We start from the raw sequence: 14,904 nt of genomic DNA, 5'->3' as shown, positions 1-14,904 counted from the left end.
GGGAGCGTTATGTGTTTGTAAAACATTCATTGCTTTTGTGTTTTGTTTTACTGAAAGTTGTTAATGTATGTAAATAAATATTTATAAAAAATATTAAAATAAAAAACCCACTTACTTTGGAAACTGGATACCAAAGCTGAAGCATTAATAAAGTATTGCTGGGTGCAAGTTTTGTTTTGCTTCATTGGTGCAAGTTGTATGTCAGCCATTCTTTTTTTATTAATACACATATATTGATTAGTGGTCTGCAAATCTTCCTCCTCTCTGTGATTGACCCATTCCCTGCTATTGTCAGGAAAAACCCATCAATAGCTACCAATCTTAAAACATTCCCATCATCTACATTATACAATGGGGTTCTTCCATTTTAGTGCTAACATGCTGGCATTGACATGACACCAGGAGGTGCAATTCTCCTTCTCTTCCATTCTCCCCCTTGTAATTTCCAAGGTGGTTTTTTTTACATTTACAGTAATATTTTCTTTAAAAGCATTGGTGCAACTGCAACATTGTTAAAATAATAATAATAAATTATGGAGCAGTGAAAGTGCAGCAGCATGGATCAAAGAAATAATACTATTGCATGAATGGGAAAAGGTGCAATACTAAGGGCACTCATGTCAGCATGTAGCTACTTATAGAGACTGCACAGCCACTGTGGAATAGCAACTCTGTGCAAAGGAAAATGATGTTTTCTGCATAAGCAACTTTGTGTAAATTTTGCATAGAATAAAGTCTAATCTGTGAATAGACTTTGGACAGCAAGAAAATCCAAAAAGTCCATACTCCAGGAAATAATGCCTGACTGTTAACTGGAGGGAAGGATATTAGAGGCAAAGATTAAGTACTTTGGTCATATAATGAGAAGACAGGAAAGCTTGGAGAAGACAATGATGCTGGGGAAAATGGAAGGAAAGAGGAAGAGGGGCCGACCAAGGGCAAGATGGATGGATGGTATCCTTGAAGTGACTGGCTTGACCTTGAAGGAGCTGGGGGTGGCAACAGCCGACAGGGAACTCTGGCGTGGGCTGGTCCATGAGGTCACAAAGAGTTGGAAGCGACTGAACAAATAAACAACAAGACTTTGAAAACTATAGTCTACACAGACTTCTTCAGAACAACAAAAAAGAAGCCAAAATTACTCATTGATCCTTTTGGGAATGAAACCTGTGAATGCATGTATTCCTTGCACACAGGCACATGATGCTTTACTATACCATCTGTATTAGCAAGTAAAATGTTGCAAACTGTAACAAAAATGTTGTGCATAAATAATTAGGATGTTGTTCTTTCCAGTTTGCTATTCTCTGTTAAGTGAAGAGGAATAGAGACATAATGAGACGTTTTTAAAAGACTGAATTCTTTTTTGTTGTTTCAGATGGTACATGCTATTTTGTCTGTATTAATCTGCGGGGTGCCAAATAACTTTCAACAAATGAACTGCAGACCTTGTTAACTGCTTTTTTTTTTTGCTTCTGTACAAAGCCTTCTTACAACTGATTACTGGAACTTGCCTAGAAGCATCAAATGACCTTTTATTCTACAAGACCAACATCCCAATGATGTTTTTTTTTTTAAGATTTGGGTTTTCTTAAAAGAAACATCTTAATATGATCTCAAGGTGCCAGTGGAAAGTTAGAAATGGAAAATCAGTAATTCAAGTCTAGCAAATCTTGGAGATGGAAGAAAAGGTTAGAATCCTGATGTTCATTAAATTTTTGCTTCATTAATTCTCATGGATTTCAATGAAGTTAATGCTGTCTGTGGGCAGGATTTCAGCCAAATCTATTCTTTTGTTTTAATCATTGCTATACAGACGAGGCTGAAGGAGTTTCATTTTTATTTTTGTTTCTATTTGTGGCTCTCCCTTTAAAAGAGTAATTGCTTTATTATCTTTGTGCTTCAAGAAGTATTACATATTACTTTGAAGTGTATAAAGAAAGAGTTTGCTTTCTCGTTTTGAATATCAGCAGATCATGATCAAAATATTATTCTGGTAGGTTTTGGATAAGGCACTATCAGTTATAACTAACTTTAATGATATAATCATAAAGCTGGAAGTATTTTTAGGGGCCATGAGGTTAAATTCCTTTTCCAGTATAGGATCTCCAGCTACAGCAGTGATGCACAACCTGTAGCTCTCCACGGGTTTGGTACTCCAACTCCCAGAAGCCCTAGCCAGCTTGTCCGATGGTCAGGATTTCTGGTGACTGAAGTCCAAAGCACCTGGAGAGCCACAAGTTGTGCATCCTCAACAGGAAGCTGTCCAGCCTCTTTTTGAATATTTCCCACCATATCTTTAAACAACTGGTTCAATTGCAGAGCGACTATCACTGTGAATAAATTCCTAACAGTATTCATAAGAAATCAACCCCCTCATAATAAACCATCAGACTTAATTCCACTCTCAAAGGTGGTAAAAAAGTCTATGGTGGCCCTTGAAGTCTTTAAACAGCATGATCACATCACACCACAATCTTCTCTTCAGCAAGTAGAGCATGCCTGGCTCCTGAAAGCACTCATATTGTTTTGTTCTCCATGTCTCACATCTTCCTTGTTGTCCTTCTCTGAATTCACTCCATCATATCTATAAACTACTAAAAATGAGGTGCTCAGAACTGAATACAATACTCCAGATGAATCCTGACCAGCACAGAATATAGTCTTAGCATCATCATTTTCACCATTCATTACCATAATCATGACTGATGATTTCCCATCGCAAACCTAGCTTTGCACCCTGGCAGTGGCCCCTTCTACACCACCATATAATCCAGATTATCTTCTTTGAACTGAATTATATGAATATACACTGCTATATAATCTGGATTTTTATAGCCGTATAGAAGGGGCCAGAGTCCTAACTGAAATATTTCCAAGGCTTTGGAGTCTAAAGAACTGAGAGATTACACCCACCATATTCTCCCAGTCACACGTGCTTTTAGAACAGCTAATCAGAAAGACCACTTGTATACAAAAAATTTGTTCAAACATTACACTTTGCATTGTAAAGTCAACAGAACTCTTTGTTGGCCCTTCTATTACACTCCCCTCCCACAGGACGTTAAGAATATATCAAATGTATTTATTGTTATAATTTGTCTGCATTGATGTATGGCAACTCTATCATAGAGTTTTCTTGGCAACATGTCTTAGGCTGAGAGAGTGTGACTTGCCCTGTGGGATCCAATTCTTTGTTGGGTTATCTGCTTTGATAATCTGGGTTATATGGTGGTGTAGAAGGAACCCAAGTCACCTATGTGAAAAAACATCTGTGGGACACTTTTTGGGTAAATCAGGTCTTAGGCTGTGTCTGCTCTGCTATATAATCCAGTATTTGATCCCAGATTATAGACTTTGGACTGTATTATATAAATCTAAGGTAAAGGTTTCCCCTGACGTTAAGTCCAGTCATGTCTGACTCTGGGGGTTGGTACTCATCTCCATTTCTAAGCCAAAGAGCCGTCATTGTACGTAGACACCTCCAAGGTCATGTGGCCGGCATGACTGCATGGAGTGCCGTTACCTTCCTGCCGGAGCGGTACCTATTGATCTACACACATTGGCATGTTTTTGAACTGCTAGGTTGGCAGAAGCTGGAGCTAACAGCGGGCGCTCATGCCGCTTCAGGATTTGAACCTGGGACCTTTCAGTCTGCAAGTTCAGCAGCTCAGTGCTTTAACACACTTTGCCACCGGGGCTCCAATATAAGTCTACACTGCCATATATTCCAGTTCAAATCAGATAATCTGGAATCAGAAACTGAATTATATTGCAGTGTAGATGGGGGCTTAGAAGAGAATGCGGTACTGTTCTATTATCTGGGCAGAGGCCACAAAGGGCCCCTGTTTCTCTGTTATTCCCACACCCATGTAGCCATTGTGGAAACAACAATTTCTTATGATATAGGAAGGGGGGGGCAGCGAAAATTGTTTTCCTCCTTCAAACAGTTCTGCCCCAGCTTACCTATCCAAATATATCTCCCTCTCTGAACCACCTCGGAGGTTAAGATCATAGGGGGAGGCCCTGCTCTCGGTCCCACCACCCTCGCAAGCGTGTTTGGTGGGGACAAGAGTCAGAGCCTTCTCAGTGGTGGTCCCTCTGTCAAGAGTCAGACGCCAGTTAACAAACAAAACAGAGTTTATTCAAAAGATAAGCCAGAAATAACATAAACACAGAAGGTATCCTTGAAACACTTCACTTATCAGTGTTTCAAGAGTAATTTGGACAAGAATAACTCAAAAACAAGCCACGCTATTTTCCCACGCTGGCATTCAATAAAAACTAAAAGATGCTTCAATTCAGCTTTGGAGAACAAATTGAGTTGACTGCTAGAAAATATGCAAAATAAACGAAGGCTTGAAACCTTCCAGAAGCTGCAGAGTATAACTGAAAGTGCAAAAGCCTCTTTTGGGTCCAAACCATTTCTGAAAACAGACAGCCGGCTCTGCGGATTTAAAGGGACAGTTCCCAAAAGAAAAACAGCAAACTGGCTTGAAAACAAACAAACTAGAAGAGCAGTAAACTGCTTCCACGGTGCAGATAAGCCGAGAGCTTCAAAGGGATGATGAATAGCCGTCGTCAGGAGAATCCAAGGTCAGGTCAGGAGGCAGCAGCAAATTCCGAAAGGCAAACCAGTAGTCAGAAGCCGGGAGTAGTCGTCAGTCAGAGGGCGTAGACAGAAGCCAGGTCAAATTCAATCCAAAGTCCGAAGAAGGTGCAGTCATCCAAACCAGGTCCGCGATAAGACACAGCGAGAGCCAAGCTAGATGGTATCAGCAGCTAGAAATAGTAATCAGAATGCAGTCCAGGGAAACCCACACAGTTCCATCCCTCTGCTGCAGAGCAGTCCCAGATAACTTACATCCGAATCACAGTCCAAGTCCAGTCTTCACAGAAACACAGAGATCCCAATGGCGCCTCAGCAACACCTTGCCACACGCAAAGTGCAGTGGCCAAACATTCCCATTTTATTCCCCTTCCTCCTGGGTGACCAAACACTCACACCCAAACACCAGGTGTCCCAAATCTACTCAGAGTCCGAACTCCACATAGCTAGCAATTCGTCGGAGTCCCAATCATCCTACCCACACTTAGCCCCATGAACACTTAAAGAACCATCCTCCCTTCTCCAAGCATCCCAAGTGGGATCAGCTCCTGCAGAAACCCCAGGTTCAGTAGTATCCATAGGCCCCAAATCCCCAGACATCTCCGGTGGCTGTGCCCATTCAGTGCCTGCTTCCCCAGCCACCACCTGTTCCTCAGCATCCAGTTCCCCAAACTCCCCATCTGAATCTTCCTCGGAAGATCCCCCATATAGCTCTCTAAGTCGCTTCCTGCGCAACTCCTCCAGTGAACCCTCATCACGAGGGTTTTTTCTTCCTCTTCGAATCCCATCACCATCAACCATAATCCCCGAAGGCGCAGTCACAACACCCTCGGCTATGGAACTCCCTCCCCAGTGAAATCAGAGCAGCCCTCTCCCTCCTGAACGTCAGGAAGAAAGTAAAAACCTGGTTATGGGACCAAGCTTTTGGCTAGCATGTTAGTGCAATATAAGTATATGAAATTTTGAAATGACTAATGAAATGTCCTTGGATTTGACTCTGGATAAAATAATTTTAATAATTGTTCTAATATTGCTGCAGCCTTTTGGTTTTAATGTATATGTTTATTTTTTACTGTATACATATGTATGGCATCAAATTGCTGCCTTTTTGTAAGGCCACTCTGAATCTCCCTTTTGGGGTGAAAAGTGCAGGATATAAATGTAAATAAATAAATAAATCCCCCCCCCCCAAAAAAAATCCCCTTTTTGGAGTCCACCCAGATAATGGAACAATACCGAAAATGCTAAGCTGCAGCCCAAGAAGTGTACCTCTTTTCCTGATTTTAGCTAAAGATTTGACTTTGATTATATGTCAGAATGTATAATCAAACATAATCAAACATAATAATTACCCTTCATTACTAATATCATTACTAATATCTGGAAAAGAAGAGGTGAGAACACAGTCTTTTGTGGCATTTGACCTTCTTTGGAAAAGCTTTTCTATCAAGACAAGTTAATTCCATGGCCAAAATGTTACATATTCTTGCGGTAAACATGGAGGAGGAACATGGAAATTAGAATCTATGTGGCCATCTTTGTGATACTTGTGCAACAGAAGCTTCCACAAAGAATAACAAGATCATGGAAACATTTAAACATAATTGGATTGTACTCGCTACAATTACCCTGCAAATGCACTTGAGTTTTCCTATGCCCTTTTGTATCTAATTGGAAAAAAATTTAAAAGCATAGTGCAGCCATAAATACAGGATGTACATTTGAATGCTCTGTGTCCTAATGGTTGCTTATTAATAACTTTCTTGCTTGCTCATTTTTGCATTGCTAGTAGATTTCAGAAACAGTCTTAATCTGTTTATGGTACATGTGAAGGATGTATAATAACAACAATTCAATCTTTTGCAACTGAATCACAAATTGATCTAATTAAGGTTGGTCAAATTAGTACATTCCTCTTCAGTCTTCAGTCTGTTGCTGGAAATTTCAATGTTTTTCATTAAACGTAAGAGAAATAATCAGCATAGTTTACTGTTGCGCATTCTTGTTCATTAGTTAGGTAAATAAAGACACACTTCTACAAATCAGGAAATGCCACATTATTCACACTATGTTGAACTCAATGAAGATTTCTAAAAACAAAGGGTACAGAGGATGGATTGGATCCAAAATTATCCTTTGTTCACAGAAAAAGTTCTTTTACTGAATGGAAGGAATTTTGGTTCTATCAGAAATGGGGCCCTGGCAGTAGCAGCTTCAAGCCTAGACAAGCAAGGAAGGATCCAACACTGTCATTCTTGCCCCCTACCTTTGCCTGACATTGAATCCTTCCTTCCTTGCAGGCCCAGGTGGCAGGGTCTGGGTTGCAAAGAGGAGACTACAAATGGAGCTCTGACAACAACAGTCTCCTCAAGAGCAGGTAAGGAAGAAAGAACCCAATGCTGGGCAAAGGGAGATAGTAGGAAGGGAGGCATTGCATCCTTTCTTTGTCTGGGCTTGAGGAAGTTGCTCTGCCAGACCCACATTCACAGTCTCCTTCTTTCAACCCAGCAACCCCCTCCTGTCCCTTGGACATGTAAATGGGGCTCTGGTAACATTGGCCTCAATCCCAGGCAAGGAAAGAAAGATCCAATGCCTCCCACCCCCTCCCTTCGACCAGCATTGGACTCTTCCTTCCTTACCTCCTCTTGAGGAGGCTACTGCCACCTGAGCCCTGTTAGCAATCTCATTCTTGCAATCCAGCTGCCTCTACCTGGCTCTGCAAATGGAGCTGTAGCAGCAGCAGCTTTAAGACCTGGCTAGGTGAGAAGGATCCAATGCCTCCCTTCCACCCCCCCTTCCCCGCACACCACCATTGCCCAGGACTGGACCATCCCTTCCTTATCTGCTCTTGAGGAGGCTGCTGCCAGAGCTCTATTTGTAGTCTCCTTGCAACCCAGCCTCTGTTTCCTGTGCCTGTGAGAAAGGAAGGGCCCAACATTGGGCAAAGGGGGGCAGAAAGAATGGCAGTGTTAAATCCTTCCTTTCTTGCCTGGGCTTGAAGTTGCTGCTGCCAGAACCCAATTTTCAAGCCCAGACAAAGGAAGCTGGGTTGCAAGGAAGAGATTGCAAACAAGGCTCTGGCAGCAGCATCCTCAAGAGCAGGCTAGGAAGGAATGGTCCAACACTGGGCAAAAGAAGTGTCAGGGCTTGCTATGATGACAAAGATGAAGGGCTTCTTCACCCAGCATGTGAGTTGGGGCAAGTAGAGACCAACAACCTGACACTGAGGAATCTATCCCCACAGAGCAGGACCAGGAACATCAGGGAAGTAGGGATACAGAATTAGGGCAAGATCAGGAGCTCCAAGAAGCAGACCAGGAGTTCAGCATTCCAGCTAGGCTACAATTAAGAACTGATGCCATCAAACTGAGGAAGGTGGCATAAATAGCTGGAAGATGGAACTGGTATTTTGCTGGGAGCAACGTTGTGTAACTGCCACAGCCCGAATCTCTGTCAGTGAACTGTTGGACTGAACTTTGACTTTGGTTGGATTGTGTTTTAGGACTATGACTTGAGTTTGTGAGATTGCTTGGGTTTTACCCTTGAAAAGAACACTGGACTATATGTTTTGCTCTTGTTGGACTGCTTGCTGTGTATGGCTATGGACTGCCTTTGACTACAAGATGGTGAGCGGCTGCATTAGTAGAGAATCTTTATACAGGATTTTGACAGAGAAAGAGCAGGAATGGTGATGTTGGATCATTCATTTATTACCTGCTTTTGAGGCAAGGAAGGCAGGCTGGATGACAAAGAGGAGGCAGCCAAAGTCAGCAGGTCAGTGACGGTGAGGGCTGAGGGAAGCTCCATCACACCATCCTCCTTATGGGGAGGGAAGGGAAAGAAAGGAAGCAGGTGAGCACTCTTTCCCCTTGACTGGGCTAGCGGAAGAGGAGCTCTCAGAGCCCATTCTCCCAGACTGGCTCTTAAAGCCTGAGTACTAACAGAAGCCTGGACTCCTGTTAGTACTCAGTTTTCAAGACCCTATCTGGGAGTCTGCTACTATCAAGAGCCAGACTACTATTACTAAATGCCATGAAATGCATGTGGCATTGAGCAAGAGTATCAGTCGGAGAGTTTCCCATCTAGTGAAAGAAACGTAAGTTCAAAAATCGCATCTATTTTTTTTTCCATTAAGTCTCATTATGGTGTTTTGTCTTTATATCACAAAATAAAAATGTATATGCAAATGTTAGTATGATGATTAAAATTTCTATTTATTTTAAACCCAATTTTATTTCTTTGTGTACTGGTGGTGGAGAGATGGGTTGATTGATCTCAGTCATCCACAGTGTTTCCAATTTTTGTCTCAGTGGTCCACAGTCTCTTAAAAGTTGGGAACTACTGTTTTAGTGCAATTAGAATTCAGAAACAAAGAAGCTAAGCCACAAATCTCAATAATATTAGAAGCCATTTTCAAGAGCAAACAAAGGGATCAGAGGTTGCTCTTGCAAGATTTCAAGAAGATAAAAACATAATGATAATTATGTGTGAGAACAGGGAACAATTATTTCAGCTCATTTTGATAACTCACTAAGGAAACTGTACCTATGCTTTATATAACATAAAAGAGGCTTTGGGACCATGCCTGCTGTACATCCAAGGTGACAAATAGTATAAAACACTATAAGATATACAGCCATGTATACTTGGCTACATTTATGTAATACTACCCTCCTTATTTTAAAATGAAAGTCTGAATAATTTATCATTATTAGAGATTCACTTGTGCTTATTGAATATCCCATGTTTCTTCATATATCAAAACTCCTTTGTCATACATATAAGATTCTTGGCCAAATGGCCATGTGATCCAACACTACCTTTATATAGTTAAAAAGTAAAGGTTTTCCCCTGCCATTAAGTCTAGTCATGTCCGACTCTGGGGGTTGGTGCTCATCTCCATTTCTAAGCCGAAGAGCCAGCGTTGTCCGTAGACACCTCCAAGGTCTTGTGGCCGGTATAGTTACGTAGCCCTAATCTACTCTTTTTTCCTCTGTGAAAGTACAATTTGTTTTCTAAGCTTTTCAAAACTTACTAGGATAAAAAAGCTAAATGGTCACTCTGGGCAACGTAAACCCCATCTACACTGCCATATAATGCTGTTTTATGAAACGATTATATGACAATGTAGATGGGGCTCTAGATACTCCCAGGGTGTTAGAATCTTTAAAAAAAATCTGAAAAGGAGCAGAGCAAAAATTCAATGTTTCCTTGTTCCAGCAATCAGCACAATTACAGAATTAGGTTGTCAAGTGCACATAAGTCTCAGTAGCTACCATTTCTGAAATTAGGCACTGATTATGATGTCCAATTATCATGTACATGCATGAAAACCTTGAAGACACCTCTTGCTAATCTGTATAACTGGATGAAATGAGGCCTCTACATTATACGTATTCTAATTTCAAAACCTACATTGTTTATCCAGGTTGGTAAAAGCTTCTTTAGGTTCTCAGTGAGAGGTTATATATCCTTGGAGCCATCAATACAGACACTAATAACCAAATCACATTGACCAAAATTGGCGACATATGCCAGTTCCTCGTCATTTGCCCCACAGAGTCCACCGGCTCCCATCCAATAATGTAGAGTTACACCGAGGTGCAAAAGGAGAGGAACCACCATATGCCACCACTGTGGCAACATGGGAGGCTTCTTGTGTTGCATTAGTAACAATCGGGAGAAGCCAGGCAGCAGGGGTTAGGGGTAATTTAGGAAATGCAGGGCATGGGGTGATGGGTTCCCTCCGCCAGGCACCACCGGATTTGCCACAATCCTTGGTGATTTCTGTGGCAAATTCAAACGTATAGCCAACACCTGTAGGGAAAAGGTTCGCAAGGCTAAAGCGCTAAATGAGCTCAGGCTCGCCAGGGACATAAAAAACAACAACAAAAGGCTTTTTTTGCTTACGTTGGTAGAAAAAGGAAGAAAAAGGTGGCAATAGGGCCACTGCAAGGAGAAGATGGGGTGATGGCGACAGGGGATAGGGAAAAGGCAGAACTGCTTAATGCCTTCTTTGCCTCGGTCTTCTCACAAAAAGAAAGCCATCTTCAACCTCAGCAACATGGAATGGATGAAGGATTGGGGAAAAACCAACCCCAAATAGGGAAACAAGTTGTCCAGGAACACCTGGCCGCTCTAAACGAATTCAAGTCCCCAGGGCCAGATCACCTACATCCAAGAGTATTGAAGGAACTAGCGGAAGTTATTTCAGAACCACTGGCAATTATCTTCGAGAGTTCTTGGAGAACGGGAGAAGTCCCAGCAGATTGGAGGAGGGCGAATGTGGTCCCTATCTTCAAGAAGGGAAAAAAGAACGACCCAAACAATTACCGTCCGGTCAGCCTCACTTCGATACCAGGCAAGATTCTGGAAAAGATCATTAAGGAAGTGGTCTGCAAACACTTAGAAACAAATGCGGTCATTGCTAATAGTCAACACGGATTTACCAAAAACAAGTCATGCCAGACTAATCTGATCTCTTTTTTCGATAGAGTTACGAGTTGGGTCGATACAGGGAATGCCGTGGATGTAGCATATCTAGATTTCAGTAAGGCCTTCGACAAAGTCCCCCACGACCTTCTGGCAAACAAACTAGTAAAATGTGGGCTAGACAAAACTACGGTTAGGTGGATCTGTAATTGGCTAAGCGAACGAACCCAAAGGTGCTCACCAATGCATCGTCTTCATCTTGGAAAGAAGTCACGAGTGGAGTGCCGCAGGGCTCCGTCCTGGGCCTGGTTCTGTTCAACATCTTTATTAACGACTTAGACGAAGGGTTAGAAGGCACGATCATCAAGTTTGCAGACGACACAAAACTGGGAGGGATAACCAACACTCCAGAAGAAAGGAGCAGAATTCAAAACAATCTTAACAGACTAGAGAGATGGACCGAAACTAACAAAATGAAGTTCAGCAGGGACAAATGCAAAATACTTCACTTCGGCAGAAAAAATGGAAATCAAAGATACAGAATGGGGGACGCCTGGCTTGACAGCAGTGTGTGCGAAAAAGACCTTGGAGTCCTCGTGGACAACAAGTTAAACATGAGCCAACAATGTGATGCAGCAGCTAAAAAAGCCAATGGGATTTTGGCCTGCATCAATAGGGGTGTAGCGTCTAGATCCAGGGAAGTCATGCTCCCCCTCTATTCTGCCTTGGTCAGACCACACCTGGAATGCTGTGTCCAATTTTGGGCACCACAGTTGAAGGGAGATGTTGACAAGCTGGAAAGTGTCCAGAGGAGAGCGACTAAAATGATTAAGGGTCTGGAGAACAAGCCCTATGAGGAGCGGCTTAAAGAGCTGGGCATGTTTAGCCTGCAGAAGAGAAGGCTGAGAGGAGACATGATAGCCATGTACAAATACGTGAAGGGAAGTCATAGGGAGGAGGGAGCAAGCTTGTTTTCTGCTGCCCTGGAGACTAGGACACAGAACAATGGCTTCAAACTACAGGAAAGGAGATTCCACCAGAACATCAGGAAGAACTTCCTCACTGTGAGAGCTGTTTGACAGTGGAACTCTCTCCCCCGGGCCGTGGTGGAGACTCCTTCTTTGGAGGCTTTTAAGCAGAGGCTGGATGGCCATCTGTCGGGGGTGCTTTGAATGCGATTTCCTGCTTCTTAGCAGGGGGTTGGACTGGATGGCCCATGAGGTCTCTTCCAACTCTACTATTCTATGATTCTATGATTCTATGATTCTAAATGTTATGATTCAGTGCTAATCAGATGTTTTGCTACTTTGGACCAGCCCTGGATTCTGTCATGGTTCCAGTGCCACTAAAGTGCTCCCGAACCACAGCAGCCATTTCTGGTCCACTTCTGGGTACGTGGTCAGTGTAGACAGGTGTTTTGTTCTCAAAAAAGATTTGCAGGTAGCCTGATCCAGCCTGAGGTCAAAATGCTACTTAGTGCTGACAGGATCATACACTTCCTGTTTTCTACTTATGAGAAAAGCTTAGGCGGGCAACTGATGCTCCTTTTTGTAAGACAGCAGTGATATGTGAAGAGAATCTTGATGCCACACATGGCCAATTAGTAACTAGGATGCAGACCCATGCAATGGTAATCTCTGGCTACCTTTACACTGTACCTCCTTGTATGATGCATGAAAATGTATTTAGAATAGCCTCTGGTTATAATTTAAGTCGCCAGAACGATTCCACCTTGGCGCTATAGTACAGGAAGGTGTCATTTTCTCATTGAAAATAATTTTCTGCAACAGTTCTATTTCCTAGTGCTTGGGAAAGTTACTTATTTAAACAGTTACTTCCTAAATCTAACATTCAGCATGGAAACTGATTGTTAAGGTATTCCTTGGAATTTTCGTCCCCAAAGTCATCTCTTCAGACTCAGCTGTACTTTCTGATTTTACAAGGGACAAGATTCAAACCCAAGCTGAGCACTATTTTGAATACACCCAGTAGTAATATTTTGCTCTTATAGAAAGGGAAAAGCTCAACAGATCAATGTAATAGTTTTGGATGTATCATCTGTCACAGAGTTATGGAAGACTGCGCAAAAATGACATCTCCAAGGTAAATGTCTTGAAACAAATTGTGTTATGCAGTAATGTGTTTAGGAGATGCATTGCGCTAGATAAATGCATTGTTTTATTTCTTTAAAATATGGAAATTTCTAGTAAAACAATTTTATCTGGAGAAAATACTCATATTTTTATGCATCAATTATTCATATTTTAGAGAGCTCTAGAAACTCTATAAACTTTGAAACAAACCATTAATCACCCTTAAAAAAAGCTATAAAAGGCAGACTATTTTCTGTTATTTCAATTATGTAAGGAATTGGTTAAGCTATCTGTTCTTAATTTACAGCCAATTATTCAGCAGAAGAATATAAATGCAAAGATTGCTTCTCATTAATGTACAATTCCCAATGTTTAGTTTGTAACAGCCATCATAAGAAAAACGGTCTGATCCTTGATTCCTTATGAGGGAAATAATGTCTACCTGTGATTGACTTCAGTAGTAGTGGAGCACCACACTTCTTCTAACCCAATAATTCTACATTTAAAATTATTCAGAAGAAAGGAAACAAACGTTATACTGATATAAATAAAAGATTGTCAACATTATCATATTCCTACATGTAGTGAAAAGAAGCTACTCACAGACACAGGCATTCCTTTGCAGTTCCCAGAGAGGAACATTCAAACTCTATAATCTTTGGCCTTGGAGTGCTTAGTCAAGAACACTCAAGTACAGGCAGTCCCCAAGTTACAAACAAGATAGGTTCTGTAAGTTTGTTCTTAAGTTGAATTTGTATTTAAGTTGGAACAAGTACATTTGTAAGTGTAACTCCAGCCAAAAGTATCTATTTTTTTTTTAGCTTTGGATAACATAGGGGAGGGTTGACACTCATGTGGTATTTGTTTTTTGTCTCTGTTCAGAATATTTCTCCTCACTTTCTGTCCTTGTGATCATTGGATTTTGAAAAAAATGGTTTGTTGTGGAAACAAGGATTGGTGATAAAGCTTCAGTTGAGACACATTTTCCCCATGATTTCTCTCACTTCCTGTTGTCTCACCCCCATTCTTAATTAGGAGTAAATCAGATGTTTGTAACTCAGGAACTGCCTGTAACTAGTAAAAGACCGAATCATGAGTTTGGGGGGTTTTCTCTGTGAAAGTCCTTTGTCAAATGGCATTTCTGAAAAAGAGGGCAGCACACTCTAGAAAATTATAGAAACATTCTTCAAGATTTTCTTTACTTCAGTCCCTGTTTGATATTGAACAGATGAGATAAAATTGGCTGGAATCTTTCAATTTGTTCTTCCCTAACCAATGTGCACATAGGTGGCTGAGGTAATGGTAACTTTGCTTTCTGATGGTTTAGTGCTCACAAACTTTGTTACATCCACATGGATATTGATTAATTATTAATTCATGCAATTAACTTCTGACTATTTATAAGATAAGATGTATATGAAACATAAATGAATTTTGCATTTACGCTGGGATCCCTTCTCCAAGAAATCTCATTGTATACAGGTATGTAAATATAAATATTCCAACATCTGGCAGTAGCAATGGTGGTGGCGGTGAGGGGAGGGGGGAGAAATCCAAAATACTTCTGATCCCAAGTATTTTGGATAAGGGATACAACACTTGCTTTAGGAGTTGTGTGAGAACTCTTTTGGTGCCATCTTAGATTGGAATCCAATGAGTTCAGATGACCCAAGTCCAAATGGGATGAGTTCAGGACCCTTGAACTTCTTTGAACAAGCATTCAAAATCTGAATACTCAGAAAAGGAAGTTTTGCCTTCTCACTCCTCCTC

General features: G+C 41.4%; 1 long non-coding RNA gene across 1 annotated transcript in view; it reads right to left on the bottom strand.

Moving 5' to 3' along the window:
• The window catches only part of LOC134299776 (uncharacterized), a 32,111-nt gene extending 24,901 nt beyond the window's left edge, over window positions 1-7,210 (bottom strand). The window contains exon 1 of the long non-coding RNA XR_010007029.1: window positions 6,876-7,210. This is a non-coding gene — a long non-coding RNA (uncharacterized LOC134299776). The remainder of the gene's footprint in view (window positions 1-6,875) is intronic.
• Between the last annotated feature and the right edge of the window lie 7,694 nt (window positions 7,211-14,904).

Source organism: Anolis carolinensis, chromosome 5, assembly GCF_035594765.1.
Source record: "Anolis carolinensis isolate JA03-04 chromosome 5, rAnoCar3.1.pri, whole genome shotgun sequence".
Lineage (NCBI taxonomy): Eukaryota > Metazoa > Chordata > Lepidosauria > Squamata > Dactyloidae > Anolis > Anolis carolinensis.
Note: the sequence above shows the minus strand (reverse complement) of the source record. Positions and strands in the feature narration are given on the sequence as shown.